At 30.9% G+C, this 17,543-nt stretch overlaps 1 protein-coding gene and 2 non-coding genes across 3 annotated transcripts in view; all 3 read left to right on the top strand.

The window, feature by feature from the left end:
• Nucleotides 1-2,778: 2,778 nt before the first annotated feature.
• On the top strand, nt 2,779-2,852 carry Trnan-guu. Its single transcript has one exon. It is a non-coding gene; the product is annotated as a tRNA-Asn (tRNA).
• A 288-nt stretch (nt 2,853-3,140) lies between these two features.
• On the top strand, nt 3,141-3,233 carry Trnay-gua. The gene is made up of 2 exons: nt 3,141-3,177; nt 3,198-3,233. It is a non-coding gene; the product is annotated as a tRNA-Tyr (tRNA).
• A 4,731-nt stretch (nt 3,234-7,964) lies between these two features.
• The window catches only part of LOC106111620 (alpha-N-acetylgalactosaminidase), a 46,311-nt gene continuing 36,732 nt past the window's right edge, over nt 7,965-17,543 (top strand). The window contains exon 1 of the mRNA XM_013293758.1: nt 7,965-8,140. The gene's annotated coding sequence lies outside the window, so the exon portion shown is untranslated. The remainder of the gene's footprint in view (nt 8,141-17,543) is intronic.

The raw sequence follows: 17,543 nt of genomic DNA, 5'->3' as shown, positions 1-17,543 counted from the left end.
AGAACCGCCCCTTTAATCAAATTTAAGGTTTTGTTTGCAACGGTCGTTAACCGAATATTAGGATGACCACAAATACCGTAGTTTAAGAAACCATTAATAATTGTCTCTTTAAAGTTTACAAAACATGTGAATCGTTTATTTGTCCTAGTATACAGTTAAATATAAAATATTAGAGCAATTTAAAAAAAAAAGAATGGATAATTATTAAATTGACTCATAAAAAGAGTGCATATTTAAAAAAAAGCTTTAAATCTCTTTGTTATTTTTATGTTTTGCAGTGGTAGTGCCCGCTTAAACATCTTAGCACTGCATGGCCGGCACGCCCGGTGTAATACCACGACCACAAAGAAGACAGGCGTGAAATGGACGCAATTCCGTGTTTTGTCTGATGACTGTGGTGCTAGAGGCCTAATTTAAGTCCCTATCCCTGTCCATCCTTTTCTTAAGAGGAAAGGATGCGAAGGAAAAGTGGATTTAACGGTAGAGCCAGAGGAAGGGGAAATGTCCTCTTTACGTGCGTCTCCTCCTCTGTCAATCAAGGGTAGGCAACTCAACTGCAATTGCGGATGTTTATGGTCAGCGGTCGCTTTCCATTTCGGTGGATTAAGGTGGCCGCTTGCTCGTTTACCTTGTATTATAAAAAAAATAGTAATTAAACGGTTAAAATAATGGTTAACCTAATTTAACCTTATCCTAGCCTTCACCTTTGGGCGCGGCAGTCGAAACCAGGTCAATTCACGTTAGTATTATATTCACGTTGTTTTTGTCCATTCACTTCCTTGAACACAAAACTAAATGTTACCTTCGTTGTAAATTAATTTATATTTACAGGATAAATATAATGTATATAAAAGCTTTGTATGAATGTATCCGGTTTATATTATATCCGAAAGTAATAAAAAAAATTAAAAATACAATCTAACATATACGTATTGACCTAACATCATAATATATACCATGACTTTCTGTCTAGAACGTCTATGCTCCCCAATATTGCTCATACTAGAATTAACATCTTACTACGTATAGTTACTTCCTTTGCAGTCATTCATCCTCAAGTGTCCTTTCACAGTAATCGATATACCAGTTGTACTGCCCTTCTACAGTTGTATATTAAGTTTCGCAACAATATTTCAAACAATAGTATTGCAAAGGTATTTCTTTCAATATCCCCCGGCTATGGGAAAATGACTATTAAATGACGTCCATTGTCTTGCCCGATAATGACGGTTTTTTTCAAGAGCAAAGAATTATGCTTATGGAATAGATTGATGTTTTATTTTATTCTAAAGTTTTAATATTGGGCGTCGTCAGGGGTAGTCAACTGCAACGTCTTCTCTTAGGGAACCAAAAATATTGCAATAGATAAAACTACTTTGAACATCACCATAATAATGGTTAGCTCTAGACTTCTAGGGTATTAACTTGCCATGCCTATGTGTTTGGCTTTTGCCAGCGACTCCGTCCACGTGGAATTAAAAAGAACACAGGTAAATAGCTTATGTATTTTTCCATACTATATTGTATACCTATGCCAAATTTTATCGAGTTCCTCAGTCGTTTAGGCTACAAAATCTAACAAACATCCATCTAAATTCTCGCATTTATAATATTAGTAAGATGTTTGTGTAAACATTTAGCATGGGAAATCTACACTAAGGTCTTGTTTAGTGACCAATTAGCATCTGCAGCAATTAGACTAATAAGAATCTCCTGAAAAAAAATCTACACTTTCAGTTACATTTTTGTTATTTATCTATGGGTTTTTACAATCTGCTTTAGTACTTGAACACGTGTATCTATATCTATACTAATATTATAAAAAGCAAAGGTTTGTATTTTTGTATGTACTGAAATAACTCAAAAACTACTAGGTCGATTTCAAAAATTCTTTCATAATAAAATAGCAACATTATCACTGAGTAACATGGGCTATGTTTTACCACTTTTTAATTTAATCATCGCGACACGTGGACGAAGTCGGGAGCAACAGCTAGTATTTAATACAAAGAGTCAATACTCTTACTACTTCAATAAGTAGGTACTGAACAGTAATCGACTAGTTCAGTTCCCACGGCCTTTAAAGTATGCGTAACATCGCCTACGTATTACAAAATGCTCTATATATCAACATATTTAATACAGAACACGCCCGTCTATGGTATCCTTATTTAAAGGTCAACGTATATACGCTGTTTCATTCTCCTAACCTTGTACAAATTGCTCGTAATTTTGCTTCAACTACTTGTTAAGTATCACACAATTAATTTGGACAGATAATAAAAAGTAGACATAAGTTGTGATTTTATCAAAATACTTAATTAAGTTGTTTTGTTTTATATTCTTGCTGAATAAATATTTTTTGTATTTACTTATCTTAGACAATACGAATACGTGCTTTGACTTGTTAAAAACATAGTCGAAAAAAAATGTCCATTTCTATGAAGTCTGAGAAAGTCCATTTTTAGTATTTTTAACCTTAGATGTTGAAAGAAACTCGTTTAGTAAAAAATAACAGAAATAAAGAAAATAATCAAAAGAACTTGACATGCTGAATTTGTTTTAGTGCCATTTGTGGTACCTAGATGGCGCTGTTTCCCTAAAGTGTTAATAAATATATTATTATACATTTTAGTCACTAAAAATTAATTAATTACATTAAAATGATTTAGGTTTTAAAAAATTATTAAGTCAGAAATTATATTAATACCATCTAGTATTTTAGTTGAAATTTTCTTGTTAACTTTGTGATGTGAAATTTCAACATCTTGTACAACTGCCTCCGTGGCGCAATTGGCTAGCGCGTTCGGCTGTTAACCGAAAGGTTGGTGGTTCGAGCCCACCCGGGGGCGATAATTTTTTTTATATTTGATAAAACGAAATATTACTTTTTTTTTAATTTCTTTGTTAAAGCTGGCTGGCAGGTTTAAATATTTTTTAACACATTTTTTTATACTTTTACTCTTTTAGAGATTTTACGTAATTCGAGTTTTATTTTATTTTTTGTGTTCTGTGGTATTCCTTAGGAGCAAAAATCTAATAAAGAAGCTAAAATAGTAATTACGTTCAATTCAAAATATAAAATTCGGTTAATCAGTTGTAGTATAGCCAATAGGACTATTTCGACTCACTAGTCACAACCTTCGATAGCTCAGTTGGTAGAGCGGTGGACTGTAGAAGGCCAAACCGATATTGACATCCATAGGTCGCTGGTTCAAATCCGGCTCGAAGGAAGAAATTTTTGTCAAAATAATAATTTTCTTTTATTTTCAAAATGTCAACCTTATTTATATAGGTTAAAATTACATACATTTTATTATTTTACAGATTAAATAAAAAATCCTAGAGTTTACTTAAAAAAATTGCATAAACACTTATAAATGTCAAAAGTTTAAATACCGTTAAAAATTACCATTTGACTAATAAAACAAACGTGGTATTTATTTAAATTTGCAGACAAGAATACCGTTTAAACATCTATAATTTATAAAGTAAAGAAACACGGTAACGGAACCCATTACTATAGACTTGATAAATTATATCTATACTATTATAATAAAGCGTAAACACACACTTCTTTGTTGCCTAAGATGTCAGCAATTACAGCATATTTCTGAATAATTCTTTTTTTTAATAAAAAGCCCTATACTTACGTCACGTTTCAGACTATATATTTTAACGACATTAAACTTAGGGGGTAAATGTTTTAAATAAAAACCCTAATGTGGGAAAGAGACCATAAGTTGCTGCCAACATCAAGGAAGCAAGGTTGTCATCATGTGAAGTCATTTTGAAATTTGTAATTTGACAAATGTAAACTATAAAATAAAATTTTCATAATTTCATGCGGATGAAGTCGCATTGGAACAGCTAATACTCGATAGTATCACTAACTGTTCAGTGACAAATCTATTATTTATACAATATTAATTTTATTACACTAACTCATTTGAATTGCTAAATTGTTCAAATTAACCATTTACAGTAACGAATTAACGGTTTATTTGGTTTTAAACATACATGGCTCCTACGTAGACTGTCATAAGCTACAATTTTGTGTTTTACACCAAGTTTTATGCTTTTTAAATTAACTTGAAAGTACTAACTTATATGTAAATTTGAAAGTAACATCAGAAAGAGATGTAGATATTGGTCATCTATAGTTTTAGTTTTGATGCATTGTTTTTAGTTTGAATTTTTAAAGATTTGTCTTGCAAAATTTATATTTTAAACATACGATAGTTTACGTAAGAACCATCGTTTTTGCAACATTTTATTAATAAATTAATAGTTAAGTAGGTGTTATTGTGTGCGAGGTAAACGGGTAATCAATGCACTTGATATTAAAGTTTTTGATATGTAAACGTTGGTATTATTGACAACAATAGTGCAAATATATTCCTTCTGCTCTTCCTTTGAAGAAACAGAGATACAAGATGTAAAAATATTTCGCCAGTATAAACCCACGGTTATAATCAGAAGTTCAAGAACAAAATCTATTTAATTGCCGTTTTAAATGTTAATTAGTTCTTAAATAAATATTTACGAACTTTATGATACTAAATTTATCGGTTTATATTATGATTTGAATTGGACAGATTAGGAACTTTCGTAAATTGACCGTGTAACTGTTTGATTAACAATTTTCTGTTTACATGTTTACAATTTAGTAAGATTGTAAAGTGACGAAATTCATAATTTGTTAGTGATGTGACAAAACCAAGAATCAACATAAGCGTTATGTTGAAGATTAGAGCCTGTTTTTAGAGGTTTTTGACCGCTTTTAAGTGTGTCCAGCTAATTTGAGCCATTTTGTTTGTGCTTTGATGTTTGAAGAGCATTAAAACCAACACTTTTGCGAAAACTTAAAGATAATTGCATTTATATTTTGCTTAAAAACATGTATATTTTTATAAATTGAAAGAGGAACATTTATGGATTAAAAAAACTTTAAAGTAAATGTGCGGATTATGCATACCTAATACTAAATGATATAAAAAAAATACAATAACACCCGTAACCCGAAATGGTAGGCAGTAACGTACTAACTTGACAATTTAGCAAGTAAATATCACTCGGTTGTCATAAGCATTGTAATGAGTGTTGTACGTCTATTCTATTTGTGTGTTGAATGTCTATAATTATTGTATACAGAGTATATAGTTATATAGAGTAGTTGCCATATGCTCGTTTATACAGAATACAGATTAATAATACATTGCAGCGACTGTATCTATATCAAGGTTACACGTTCACTACTCATCTGGAATACGCTGCTCGGAAATCGATTAAATGATTAATCGATAATTGATTTCTATCGATTTTAGACCGCACAGAATAACGATTGATTTGAGGACCCTATAAATATTAACAGAAGCAATGAGAGTTGTAGAGTGAAAAATAAATACTTTGTATTGAATGTTTATTTTTTAATATAAGAAGCAACAAATATTATAATTTAGTTTTTTTTATTATTATGGCGTCTGAAAATAAAATGTCTCCAGTTTTCTTCGATTGGAATGGCGGAGGTCAAACACCTCTAAAACAGGATTTAAATGTTAAATTCTGTACTGCTATGTGGACCCGAGATTAGCTTATATACTTGTCTTACATGCTAGAGAGATATGAGTTTATAAGGCGAAAATATACTTTACAATGTCTATTATTTAACATGTTAAAAGGGGCAGAGATTTTTCTATTATCTCAGTTCCTGTATCAGGTTTAGCACACACTATATATCTGTACTTCTATACTATTATAACAAAGCGTAAACACACACTTGTTTGTTGCCTAAGATGTCAGTAATTACAGCATAGTATTGAATAATTCTTTTTTTAACAGAAAACCCTACACTTACGTCACGCTTTAGGCTATATATTTTCACGCTATTAAACTTAGGTGGTAAATATTTTGGATAAAATCCTAATGTAGGAAAGAGACCATAAGTTGTTGCCAACATCAAGGAAGCAAGATTGCCATAGATAGGTAATTGTTATTTTGACATCTAGTATTGCTAATTTGACAAATGTAATCAATAAAATAAAATTTTCATAATTTCATGCGGATGAAGCCGCACGGGCTCAGCTAGTCTATACTAATAATATAAAGAGAAAAGATTTGTATTCTTGGATTTTTGCATGTATTGAAATAACTCAAAAACTATTGATCCGATTGCGAAAATTTTTACTCGTTAAAAGGCTATATTATGAATGAGTAACATTGCTATGTATTTTTTTAAATAACTGGGGCGATGTCGCGAGCAACAGCTAGTCATGTTTACATTTTATACTCGTAGTAAGATATACGTACCATGTGTTTTAGACCTGGTTTCACATTCATGTTTATATCCAGGAGAACACAGTCTTATGTTGATTTCACCGCTGAAACATCTATAGACATATTGTTATCTCTGTTTTTTTCAAAGAGAAAGAAAGAGATAAAAACATTGATGAGCGTATTTTCCAAAAATAAGACTCATAAAATACTGCTGTTATATGTAATCCGTTTTGAACACGCTTACGTAATACCGACAGCGAGGTTATTAATATATTTACGATATACTTTCATGTCTGATGCAATTATAGTTGACTAGCTGTTGCTCGCGACTTCGTCCCCGTGACTTTGAAAAGTAATAAAAAATATAGCCTATGTTACTCACTGATGCCACAGTTTTTTAATGTTGGAAGATTTTTTCAAATACTCCAAGTAGTTTTTGAATTATTTCAATACATGCAAAAATACAAATCTTTCCTCTTTATAATATTAGTATATATACAGAAAGAACATTCTGTGTACGTTTAAAGCGCACACTTTTAACCAAATTATCGCACAACCGTTTAGTCGTGCTTTGATTCCTTGAGCTTAGTTGCACACTACTCAATTTTAATTGTGCAAGTAAACAGTTGAATGCGAAACAATCGACAATCGCACAACATTTGTGCGATAATTTAGTCAAAGGTGCCCTCTGTGCAGTGTCAGTCGCATGTTTTTAATTCTTGTTTTTTAAATATGATAAAGATATTAAAACTCTCGTGACCGTTAATTACTATTTAAAAAGATGTCCTCAAGATGAAAGTGATGGGTACGTTGTGAAACGGAATGCGATACAAGATAAGTTTACGTGCAAAGATATCTATAAATACCTGACATCAGTATATGAGACAAAAATAAAACTTCAAATAAAACGAAATAAATTGTATTATGTACTAAAATAGTAGCATTTTTATATACTAATATAAAGAGGCAAGAGTAATATTTTTAATTGTTTTGGAGTAACTCAAAAATAACTGGTCAAATTAAAAAATCTTTCAAAATTGAAAAGCTACATTATCAGTAACATAGGCTATACTTTTTATTATTTTTAATCTAACGCAGGCGAAGTCGTGGGCAACAGCTAGTATCAAATTAAAGTAGATTTCAAGTTTCAAGTTCTTTAATGTAATTGTTTTCCTTAAATGTTTCTAAAATATATAAAAAAAATATTTTTGAAATAAGCGCCATCTATCGATTAAAATGATGAATCTAATCTTCATCTTTAGTTTTAAATGAATGATTAATTACTGTAAACTGCTATTTTCACTACATACCTACTTGCGAAAAATGCTACATAAGTGTTAGATAAATTACACTAATAGCTGTTATGAATAAATATAAACTTGTATGAATTATTAATTGATTCAATAAAAAACACTAATCTCATTTCCCAGTAGCATTTATCGCTCGTTCAACGTATACGTAATATAAAACGGGATACTAACAACCATACTACTTTACTATCTCTTTGCTACAAATACATTGATGCATTATCAAAGTAATCACTAGCACTTTGTTAAACAAAAGCAGCAATGTATTTCAAACTACGTGAGTAATAGTGAAAAGCGTTGTTAGAACGGGTTCATTTTCGACCCACGTTGACCGTACCGCGGGGGAACGAACGCGGCAGAATCGAACGCTCAAACTCTCAGTCGCCGCTCAACTTTGGACGCGGCAACTCGTTCTTAAGGTTCCGTTATAGCTTTTTTAAATTCGATTACGTTCGGTTTTTAGTAAAAGTGGCCCGTGGTTGAGTTTAATCCTTACTAAAGTTGCACGGATTTTTTTTTTGGTAGGAAACGATTTGTTCAACATCGTCTACCTTGCGGTAAGTGAAAATGTTTGTTATAAAAATTATTTTCTTTTAAAACTTTGTATTATAGTTTTTTTTTGCACTTATTGTCATATTATTAAAAGTATCGCATTGTGAGATAATGTCACGGCATAGCGTGACAAGCAAAAGTGTTTTTTTCCGACGTGATTCGATTTCATTGCACTCTAGTGGTTACGATGTACGGATTATTCCGTAACATAATTGTTTAAAGTTAACGAACTTTATTTAAATAAGCGTAATTAAATTATAATACATTAAATTAAGTATTGAAGATTAAAATAAATTATTTCGTAATGTAAACGAAACGGTAATTTACATAAATTATTCTCAATAAATTATTTATTTAAAACATTTATTGACTATTTTTATCAATAAAATAAATAAAGTATAATGTTTAAAATAAAATAATTATTCACTTATTTTCACCTCAGGTAATCAAATAGCCTGTGTTAAGTTGAAATTTTTAAACATACTGCATAAATCTATACTCTTATAATAAAGCGTAAACACACACTTCTTTGTTGCCTAAGATGTCAGCAATTACAACATATTTTTGAATAACTTTTTCTTTAGTAAAAAGCCCTATAATTACGTCACGCTTTAGGCTATATATTTTAATGCCATTAAACTTAGGGGTAAATATTTAGGATGAAAACCCTAATGTGGGAAAAAGACTATAAGTGGCTGCCAACATCAAGAAAGAAAGATTGCTAAGATTTGTCATGTCATGTCATTTTGACATTTGCAATTGATAATTTGATAAATGTAAACGATAATATAAATTTTTCATAATTTTATGCGGATGAAGTCGCACGGGAACAGCTTGTTAGTTTATATTTATAGTAATTGCTTATCAGGTCACCAATATTAATTAATCAGCCTTTAATCTTGTCTATAAACGACAAACATTTACTAAACTATTTCGTTTAAACATATCTGTTGTGATTAATTCACTTAATATATTTAAAAAGTTACTTAACACCGCTATAAATTGAAACTTAGATAGAATAGGCATTCCGGCAACTATTTACGTAAATACAGGTCCATAAAGGTGGTCGTTACGAGTTTCCTCGTGTTTTAACGCGTTGACATAATCGCGGTAGAAAAGACATCAACGGGTGCGAAGATTATCCAATCGTCAGTTAAAATAATTTAAAATGAGACTTCTGTATTCAATTATAGACCTTGGTATATTTACGTAATTACATAGTTAATATGCACTATAATATTTGGACGACTTTAAATGCAAAATATTAAAATACCAGCTGTTCCAGTGCGACTTCATTCGCATGAAATTATGAAAACTGTTTTACTGATTACATTTGTCAAATTCAACTGCATAATGTCAAAATGACAGACATGACATGATGACAAAGCATGGTAATTTTGCTTCCTTGATGTTGGCAGCAACTTATGGTCTCTTTCCCACATTAGGGTTTTAAAATATTTACCCCCTAAGTTTAAAGGCGTGAAAATATATAGCCTAAAGCGTGACGTAAGTGTAGGACTTTCTATTAAAAAAAGAATTATTCAAAAATATGCTGTAATTGCTGACATCTTAGGCAACATAGAAGTGTGTGTTTACGCTTTATTATAATAGTATAGATATAGTCAATGATTTAACTGTTGTAGGTACTAAACTGAAACGAATTGTTTTGAATGTAATTATCTCATAAGTAATGTTAATTCACAAAAGGTTAAAATTTGAATGTGCATTAAGGTAAGCAAGATTTTTAAACGGGAATGCGGAAATTTACGTCACAAATATTGTTAACATAAATTTACACAAAATTGATGTGTTTTTTTTTAATATCGTTCGTGTCGTAAAAAATTCACGAATGAATGATGAAATGAATTTCAAACTTAGTATTCGGTTACAAAATATAAGGAAACTAGCTGTTCCCGTGCGGCTTCAAAATTATGAAAATTTTATTTCATTGTTTACATTTATCAAATTATTAATAGCAAATGTCAAAATGACATGACATGATAAACCTTAGCAATCTGGCTTTCTGGATGTTGGCAGCAACTTATGGTCTCTTTCCCACATTAGGGTTTTTATCCAAAATATTTACCCCCTAAGTTTAATGGCGTTAAAGTATATATTCTAAAGCGTGAAGTAAGTTTAGGGCTTTTTATTAAAAAGATAATTATTCAAAAATATGCTGTAATTGCTGACATCTTAGGCAACAAAAAGTGTGTGTTTACGCTTTATTATAATAGTATAGATAAGTACAGATTAGAATGAAATCCTTTATGTCAATAACATGATGGAACCTTTACAATGAAATCAATAAAACTTATAGAATTTTACGAATAGACGATAAAACCATTGTCAGATTAAACCATAAAGTTTACTGTCCTTTTTATTGATAATAAAAATGTTTTCTACGCCTATAAAATTACACGATTCTGGAAAAATATTATAAATACGAAAGTTTAGATGGATGGATGTTTGTTAGCCTAAACGGATGAAAGGATTTTGATGACATTTGGTATAGATGTAGAGGATAGTCGGGAAGAACACATAGGCACACTTTTGTTTTTTTTTTTAAATAAAGCTGGTACTACATAAGTGTAATCTGTATTTTATGTTTTTGTTGTTATTAAAACTGCAAAATAAAATCTCTAACCAATTAGAACTCAAAACATTTAACTTTGAGTTAATTTTATTTCAACAACAGAATTTTTATACATCCTGTATGTCTTACAAAATAATTGAGTTGAAACATGTACTTTGGTAATGAAACATACAATTACTAACAGCGTGCTCTACTTTCTAAACTAACGTTCATATCAAAACGAATGTGGCGCCCCCACATTCGTTTTGATATGAACGCGTTTATGCTTGTGTTGTGTTTCAAATCAGTTGATAATCTTACAGGGCTTATTATGTGGAGGTACACTGGTAGAGGTATAGAAAGGGATGGCGTGAAAGGTGACATGATCAAGAAGATGACTGAGATGACGTATGATAGAGTTATGTGGAGGGCAAAAACCTGTTGCGCCAACCCTACAGGAGTACGGATAAGGAAGATAATGAGGGCTTATTGTACAGCCAATTGTATATTTATAATATGCATGTATCTCGTGTCGAAGGTACATTGATGTTTTGCCTGCAGTTCTACAATCAGTATGCAAACTGTACGAAATCATTCAATGTAGTTTAGATATAACATCTATACTAGATTATGCCTTCGAATTTATCCCCGAGGCATTAATAAAAATCTTTATAAATAGCCTATGTGGTCATACAGACTATGTTCTACATCTGTGTTGAATTTTATCAAGATTTGTTAAGCTGTTTTGTATTAACAAACATCCATATTAACTTTCGCATTTATAACATCAGTGTGTATCATCATAACGCATTTCAATTAACCGTGCATTTCTAAATCATCTCCTACTGAATGAAAAAGGAGAGAAAACTGTATGTTTTTGAATAGTTCTTAGGCAGTGTAAACCCACGCTTATATTAACACGAACTCTAAGCATATTGCTCAAGTTACGCCTACTTACGATTGCGATGACAGACGTTAAAGTAATTTTGATAAACTACCATCTTCCGTGATACGTAATACAGGTTTCAAAAGAAGTATCTAAAGTGAAGTCAAGGTTACTGTGAAATTTAACCAGACGGTTACTTGCAAGTTCCTCACTGTCATTAGTTCGAAAACACCACGACTACTAGTTGCAAAATAAAAAAACAAATACACATAATACCATTACTGATAGCCTGTCCATTTGTAGATATCGATGATTTTGTCTTTACTTAATACTACGCCCGCGTGAAATTAAAAAATATTACAAAATATTGACTATGTTACTCACAGATTAATTACCTTTCTAATAGTGAAAGAATGTTTAAAAACGGTCCAGTAGTTTTTGCGTGAATCACATACATACATTATGCCGTAACACACATAAACAAAACATACAGACGAATTGAGTACCTCCTTCTTTTGGGAAGTCGGTCAAATAATTCAAAAATAGAAATCTTTCCTCTTTATAATATTAGTAGAGGTTATAAAGATGAAAGATTTGTATTTTCGTAAGTATTAGAATAGCTCAAAAAGTACAAGGCCGATATCAAAAATTATTTCACAATTAAAAAGCTACGTTATCAGTCAGTAAACATAAGCTATGTTTTTTTATTTTGCGTGAACGGAGTCGCGAGCAACAGCTTATCTTTCATAAAATTGTTGTTTTTTCCAACTGATTATGAAATTCCTGTGTGTAATTTTCTTGAATAAATTGACGAACGCTTTAGTTAATATTTAGTTATTTGAATGGTAACTTCAATGAGTCATTTCATATTTAGCTCGATATATAAATCACGTGTTTCAATGTCTTACATTTTGTATTCCCACGGTACGAGCGTGGTAACAATAGTAATAAAGTGGGGAGTGTACCGAGTTTTTTTTATATTCGCCGAACTGACTCGATGTCTGACGTCATTTATGTAGATTTTTTTTGCATTATTATTTTCATCTCAAAATTTAAAGAGTACCTGCAACTTAGACCGAAGATCGAAATTTAAAAAATCAATAAATGTAATCTATGTTGCTCTGTGGTCATGTAGATTTTTAAAGGTAAAAGAATTTTCAAAATCGGTCCAGTAATTAGGTCTATTCGTTACATAAATAATACAAATCTTTCCACTTTATAATACTTGCTTTCGTCCGCGATTCCATCCGCAGGGTATTAATATAAACTGAAAGTAACTTACTAAAGTAAATTTCAACCGTTTGGGCTACAAACTCTAATTAATCAACCTATATAAATATTCTCATTTATAATATTAGTTATATAGACTTGAATAAGGTCATTTCAAGTAAAAATTCTAAAATAAAAAAACTAGATCCGGGTTTGTAAACAAAAAAACATATCAGATTAATATTCTCTTTTCATATTAAAAACATTCGCTTCCTTTTAAGTGTTGAAAATTAATTATTGCTACTTTATGTTTGCATTAGATATTTTATCGTCTGATGTCGAGACGATGTCATAAAAAAAAAGAAATGTTGTTTACATTAATAATTTACAGTGTTCTTGTTTTGTTTTTTCCTATGACCTTATATGGCTGAATTAGCTGCTAGACAATCGGAAATAGCAGATTTCGTTCTCTTATCTGACAGTGACGTCATTTTAAACAAATCTGAGCCATTATCAGCCAGTGGTGGGACAGTCCCTGAGTATTATAACATATACTTTTAGCATAGAAACATTTTGCGAAATAAAAATTATTATTATATAGACGGGTGAAAAGCTATTTGTTTCAACCATTTTAGGCGATATTGACTTATATATTAGGTATATTCAGAATCAGCGAATTAAAAAATTTAATATGAAATAAATAATGAAATATGCAGAATTATAGTAACTTTAATGTAGAACCGGTCTGAAAATCTTTCATTTGAAATTATTTTCAGAATTTGCTTTTATTTTTTTTTTTCTAAAAATGAAAACTTCAAATGGCTCCACTGAACATTTAACCTAATGGCGTTACTACTACTAGCCTTTCACTCGTATTATTGGAGCTCGTGTGTAATTCATTAGCAAAATATTGACTAAAAATATTGTTAACTTCATTTCATTTTAAATTTATTATTTTATGAAATAATTTCTTTCCTTATTAGTAATAATATATAGTTATTATTGGATACAGGAAACTCGAATGCTTTGCTACTATCGCCAAAAACATTGATAAAAACAATTGTTAGTTTTTACTTTGAATCCAATTGAATCTATTTACACTTAGAATAGAGCGTCGGTGGCTCAGTGGTTGAAGCACTTGACTTATAATCTACAGTCTTGGGTTCGAATCCCGCCGTACCAATGTGATTTTCGATTTTTCATATGTACATATTTTACCCGACGTTCTTACGGTGAAGGAAAACATCGTGATGCAACCTGCACACATCGTCGAAGAAATTCAAAGATATGTGTGAAGTCAACCAACCCGCAGTGGGCCAGCGTAGTTGACTATGGCCTAGTCACCCTAACTTAGGGTAGGCTCCGAGCCCCTCGGTGGGGACGTATAGTGAGCTGGTGATGATGATGATGATGACACTTAGAATAGATAGTGCTTAAATTCATCGTCAAATAAAAACATTATCACCTCAGTTCATACTAATATTATAAATGCGAAAGTTTAGATGGATAGATGGATGTTTGTTAGAGTTTGTAGCGTTAACGGATGAACGGATCTGGATAAAATTTGACATAAATGTAGAACATAATTTGGAAGAAAACATAGGCTACTTTCTTTTGTTTTTTAATACTACGCGGACTGAGGCGATCGGAAGCTAGTAATATAAAGGCGAAAGTTTGTTAATTACTAACTGTTATCTTCGACTTGGTCCGCGTGAAATTAAAAAATAATAATAAATATATCCTATGTTTCTTACAGATAAATTACGATTCTAACGGTAAAAGAATTTTTAAAATCATTCAGTAGTTTTTACGTTAATCACATACAAAAATAAAAATCTTTCCTCTTATATTAGTATATATTTATATAAAGTTTTTTTTAACAATTTCCTTAATCAGAATATACGAGTACATCTCATACACTCATGTGAGTCGATTATAATTATATAATGTTCGCAAGATACGGGTTTATTATAAGAACATGGTTCACGGGCTGACTGGAAACAATTCATTCGTGGTAAGAAACCTGTATCTTACGAACATAATATTTGTAAAAACCACGACAGTTTAAAGTGATTATAATTATATTTTATTGTAAACTAGCTGTTCCCTTGCGATTTCATCAGCATAAAATTATTTTATTGTTTACATGTGTCAAAACTTGGCAATCTTGCATACTTGATGTTGGCAGCAACTTATGGTCTCTTTCCCACATTAGGGTTTTTATTCAAAATATTTACTCTAAGTTTAATGGCGTGAAAATATATAGCCTAAAGCGTAACGTAAGTTTAGGGCTTTTTATTAAAAAAATATGGTGTAATTGCTGACATGTTAGGCAACAAAGAAGTGTGTGTTTACGCTTTATTATAATAGTATAGATAATTTATACATTAATTTAGATTTATAAAATATAAAAATAAAATTATATTTATTGTCCTGTCTATTGATGTCATAACACTGTGCAATAAAAGTTTTATTTAGTTGAATTGTAAAAAATATATTTATATCTCGTTTTCTAATTAATTTTATCATCGATCTTGCTAACATTGTGATTTGTTGTTTTTGCTAGAAAAAGAAGAACATGTTTTGTCTAATTTGGTTTTTTGCAGCTTATCTTATTTTTAATATTTAATTTTAAAATCAATTACCACAGCTATTAGTCATAATTCAATTTTTAAATAATCCTATTATAGAAGTGTGAAAATTATCATTAATGGATTTAAAAAGAATATCATCAGGTATATACATCTTTACCGAGGAGGCTCGGAGCCTACCCTTAAATATTGTTGGATTTTTATATGTGAAATAACTCAAAAAGTACTGAGCCGATTTCAAAAATTCTTTCACCATTAAAAAGCTACGTTATCACTGAATAACATAGACTATGTTGTTTACTATTATTTTGATTTCACGTGGAGTAACTCGCGTGCAACAGATAGTCAAAAATGATTCCATTAACAATTACTTAAAGTTAATTTTGTTTTTAATTTGTGGAAAATATCGTTAAAAAAATGTGTGCCAATTTCTTTATTTATTTAGCATGCCGGTATTATGTTTAAGTATGTTCCTTCATAAAGGTCTTGACAGGTGAGATAATGGAAATGGCGACGACCCCTCAAGGTCATTGAACCGGAAAACTTCACAGGGTATCCAAACAAGTTTTAATTTTTAGCGATAATTTTACGGATACATTTTTTAATCATGATAACATTGAACTGAGGTTTTTAATTTCTTTGACATTTGACTTCCCTGTACTGAAATTAATCATTACCTTCCAAATGACAATTACAATCGGCACCCAATACTTAAGAGTGGACGCACGCATTTCCTTAACAATCGCATGACTGTTGTGCGATTGTCGATTGTTTCGCAGCCAATTCAACGATAGTTGCACAAAAATCGAATAGTGTGCACACCCTATATAAACTCATAGGAATCAAAGCGAGACTAAACGTGAATGAAGTCGGGAACATCTGGTGATATACCTTAGAAACCCAGCATTAGTAAATTGAAGTATGGAAATGTAGACCTCATTAGCATATAATTATGGCAATTATATGACTCCTTGCAGAATATATAATAATGTTGATCTCATACAGCGTGTTCTAAATTAATGATTGCTGTTACGAGATGCAATGCAGGGCTGTCAATAAGTAATTTTGTGTTTAACAAATATGGCAACCCTAAGCACAATCTACTATCTATACGTATAACAAAATTGTAGTGTCTGTTTGTAATATCTAAAGAAAAATTCCAGATTTCGGGAAGATAATTTATTTGAGTTGCTAATAACAAAAATCGTATTATTTTTTGTATGAATTGAAATAAGTCAAAAACAAAAAATCAAAAACTATTTTTTTTTAAATCGTACACAAATTGGACAAAAGTACTATACAACTCTTATGCGATTGTCGATTGTTTCGCAGCCAATTATATTCTTTAGTTGGACAACTAAAAATCGACTAGTGTAACCACCATATAAGATCATAGGAATCAAAGCGCGACTAAATTGTTAAATAAAAAAGAATTTTATTTAAGTTTCTTTATATCATCTGTGTCAACATTGTCTACTTTTAATCTAATTTAGTCCTATTATAGTTTTATAAGCACTTTGCCAGGCAGCAGTTACACCGAAAGTATCAAATCGCTACGGAACTGCTGTCCTGGTGTTGCGTTAAGAATTTATGTTTAATTTTGTATATTATTACTATTTTTTTATTTTTACTGTTTAATCATGTTTATCCGTTGTGTTGTAATATTGCTTATGTGTACAAAATAAAGATAATAAAAAAAAAAACTGTTCAATAGCTAAGTTTATGAGGGACGACTCTCTTTCCAACTTAAATCCATTCTTCGCTACAATTAAAATGTACACGTTGAATTTGCAATTATCTTGACGTTTTATGATAAAAAAAATACTACGATCAGTGAAGTCTCGTCATGTAAACGGTTGAATGGTTGAATGCTTTAATGGAATTTATTTATTGTTTTTGCTTCAATCATAAGGCCGGTAAAGCCTTGAAGCGGGTCGCGGAGGCGGCCTTTTTATGTTTCGATGAGTAACAGTTACTCTATCTTTTTTAATAATTATATACGTTAAATCTTTGTTGTTGTTGTAATAATATTACAAATCTCTCTATCTCTTCTATTCCTATGTCCCCAAAGTGGGACAGAGGGCGTCTACAGTACGCCAGCTCGCTCTGTCTTGGGCTCTGCGTTGTATTTCGGACCATGACAGCCCGAT

The sequence above is a fragment of the Papilio polytes genome, unplaced genomic scaffold (genome assembly GCF_000836215.1).
Source record: "Papilio polytes unplaced genomic scaffold, Ppol_1.0 DF824382.1, whole genome shotgun sequence".
In the NCBI taxonomy this organism is placed as follows: Eukaryota; Metazoa; Arthropoda; class Insecta; order Lepidoptera; family Papilionidae; genus Papilio; species Papilio polytes.
The sequence above is the reverse complement of the archived record's forward strand: the minus strand, read 5'-3'. Positions and strand labels throughout refer to the sequence as shown.